This window comes from Sciurus carolinensis, unplaced genomic scaffold (genome assembly GCF_902686445.1).
Source record: "Sciurus carolinensis unplaced genomic scaffold, mSciCar1.2, whole genome shotgun sequence".
NCBI classification, from domain to species: Eukaryota; Metazoa; Chordata; class Mammalia; order Rodentia; family Sciuridae; genus Sciurus; species Sciurus carolinensis.
Genome location: NW_025920170.1, coordinates 498,645 through 502,075, shown reverse-complemented (window position 1 = coordinate 502,075; position 3,431 = coordinate 498,645). Strand labels below are relative to the sequence as shown.

Here is a 3,431-nt window from a genome sequence, read left to right as displayed (position 1 = left end):
AACTTTCTTTTTGAGTTTAACTTCAGAGACAAACTTACCTGATCTGAGTAATCCTCCAAAGATCAAAAATTAAAAGGTGAAACACCTGGAAAATTCATTCATCCCTCACACAAAAGGAGTCAAGGGGTATGTGTTAGCACCTTCTCTGGGTCTAAGGTAACCAGGAACTGCCTTCTACAAAGGGAGAAGAGAGAATTTCTAGTCAGTGACAAAGGAGGGGAGAGGAGAGGGAGAAAGAGAGCAAAAGATGTGACTGAAAGAAAATGGGAGGGAGAAGGGGGAGATTTTCTCTATCATTCCTGAGGTCTTCCTGAGGGCTCACTTGTCTGAGCAAAGAGAAGAATGCCATGATTCAGGTCTTTTCCTTGCTTTGGGCCCAGGCCACCTACACAAAGTCACTTTCTGCACAGACACAGTGATTGAACAAGGCTAATTTTAATTTTAAAATTACATTTCCTTTCATTAGACTTCTTCCTAATGCAATTGAGAAATAAATGCTATAAATTTTTGGATAGCACTTTTTCACTTTAGCTCCTAGAACTGAGGGAAATACTGGAAGAAAATCACTTTAAACCTGCCTATACAGGGATGAATAGAAAGTTGTGTAGAATGTATATATACAGGAGTAAAACTAATTATTTTATTTCAGACTCTGAAGATGGAAATGTGGGGCACCTTCATGAAATGTAAAGAAAATGAAAAAAGTCACACAAACACAATTTCAGTTGAGGAAACTCATGCACCCAGTATAAAATAGATCACTCCAGGATGTGTGAGTTTTGAAGACAGGAGGAACAGATGGAGCAAAAGCACAAGGTGAGAGGGATCATGTGCAGGTACTATGGGGATTGATATGGTGCTGGACCCCTTGGTAAGGCAGAGCAGGATGTCAGAAGAGTCAGCAGCAGCAGTGCCTGACCAGGGCTTAAGGGACCTAAGGACAGAACATTATTCCCAGGAAACTGTACAGTGTAATTTGATCCATCAATTCCCACCCTGTTAGCTTTTCTAACAGCGTTACATGATGGTCACATTTCTCCTGTCTTCTAGCCTGAAAATTATGCTCATCTTCTTTCTTGACATTTATTTGTGTTTGAGTTAGCGGTATCACAAAGTTAAATTGTCAACCTGTTTCCGTCACAGGCTATAATTACTATTTTGTTGCATCATTTGACTTTTTAAAAATCTGTGTTCTTTGATTTAATTATATCTTCATTTCTGTTCTTTGCCTTACATTATCTATTCTTATGTACCAAATATTAAATTCTATGCCTCCTTATATTTCAGATTTTAATTAAGGTATTTATTCTTTTATGCACTTCTTTAGTTTCCCCATTTTCCAGAGCTCTGAATTTTCCAAATTCTTTTATTTGCCTTTGCCTGTCATTCTCAGAGTTCTAGTCTATTAAATTTGGTTGCCTAAATTTTATAACATGAAAGATTCTTAGGTTATTGCCATTTCATTCCCCAAAAAGCAAAACAAAAACAAAAACAAAAAAACCAGGAGTGGAACCACATAGGACCCAGCTATTCCACTCCTTGGTATTTATCCAAAGGAATTAAAGTCAGCATGCTATAGCAATACAGACATTTCAATGTCTGTATTGAAACCAATAACTAAATTACAGAATCCAATAACTAAATTACAGAATCGACTATTCAATGATGAATGGATTAAGGAAATGTGGTATATAAACACATTTGGCATATTACTCAGCAATAAAGTATGGAATTATTATGTTTGCCAGTAAATGGATGAAAACGGAGAACATGATTCTAAGTGAAATAAGCCAGTCTCAGAAAATCGAGGATTGAATGTTATCCCTCAGATGTAGAAACTAGAGCAAAATAAGGGAAAAAGGGCAGTGAGGCATACTGGAAATCATAAATATATAGAGAAGATAAGTGGAATATAAGAAGGAGATAGGGAGGGATGAAGGAAGGGTAAGACAAGGAATTATGGAAAGAATTTAACAAAATCATGTTACATGCATGTGTAGATGTACCACAGGATTTTCCCCTTTATGTAGTAGAAAGTACTAATTAATAATAAATCAGGGGGTACTCGAGAATGTCCTTGGGATCTGGCTGTGGGTGGTGGACTGTGCTTTGCCTGCCTCCTTGTCCCACTGCCCCAGTGAACCCTGGAGGGTGCCACCACTGAGCCACAGTCTCCAGGCCAGTCTGGGGTGGCCAGCCCAGAACCATTAGATGAGGTCTCTTCTCTTTAGTGATGGTGAAGTTGGGAAAAGGCTCCTTGAACCCTCCTCCAGGATGAATCACCTGCCAAACAACATGGAAAATTTGCTCAGTGGGAATGAGAAGTCCCAGGCTTCTCTGCGTGATGTCCACTCCATCAGCCCCACACAACCCATGGCCAGGATCGAGTCCTATGAAGGGAGGGAAAAGAAAGGCATATCGGATGTCAGGAGGACTTTCTGTTTGTTTGTCACCTTTGACCTATTATTTCTAATGTTACTGTGTATAATAGAGCTAAATGTGAAGGAGGCATTGAGAACACATTAGAGAAGGAAGTGATGCAGTACGACTCATCTTATTTTGATATATTTCTTTTAGCAGTTTTAGATTTACAGTGTTGATACTCATATGCTGTATGCAAACTGCGCCATTGGTGGACAATAGCGTTGAAAACAGCAGTGACCAGTGCCTTTTAACTAGCAAAAGTGATCCTTTCAAAGCTCTTCTCCCAGGGGGGCATTTGGCTGTGTGCTGCCCACCATTTCATTCATCCTCACCTCGATCGAGACATGGTTCCTGGATTTCAAAGTGTTACCTCAAGAAGCAGAAGAAGAAAACAAACTCCTGATAGTTCAGAATGTGTCAGAGAGGGCAACCCTCATACCTGCCGGTCTTTCTGATGGTCTTTTTTATTACCCTCCTGAATCTGAAGAAGCAGCTGAGGAAAAACAGGAGAGCAAAAAAAAAACTTTTATAACTCTGAGTTCTGCTTTATGAAATGTGAAGAACTCTCACTGAAGTCATGCGAGGAAAAAAGATGGATTTGGGTCTCCCTATTGATAGTGAAATGGTGACATCCACTGCAGAATTTGTCAAACAGCTAATAATCATTTATTTATGGTGATACCTCACGGACATTTTCTCACATCCACACATCTGTGGCCATCCAGGTCTTGTCATGATTCTTCTTCTGTTCAGGGAGACTGAGTCTGACCTGTCAATGAATAATTGAAGGAAAGTCGTCTACCATATCCTAATCAAAAGACTTCTTCTTATGTTGAAATAACACTTTTGAAGTAAGTGAAATACCTTTTATTTCAATTTACAGGATGGGATTTTGTTTGTTTCATTTCTCAGATTTCTTTTGTATTTCTTTTTCAACACCCTACAATTCTCTTGTGTTTTTTAATTCATGCATATGTACAATTTTTAAAAGTAATAAAATCCAGCAT

At 38.8% G+C, this 3,431-nt stretch overlaps 1 pseudogene; it reads left to right on the top strand.

Annotated features, from left to right (window-relative positions):
- Positions 1-2,274: 2,274 nt before the first annotated feature.
- Positions 2,275-2,976, top strand: LOC124974699 (STARD3 N-terminal-like protein; annotated as a pseudogene).
- Positions 2,977-3,431: the final 455 nt, after the last annotated feature.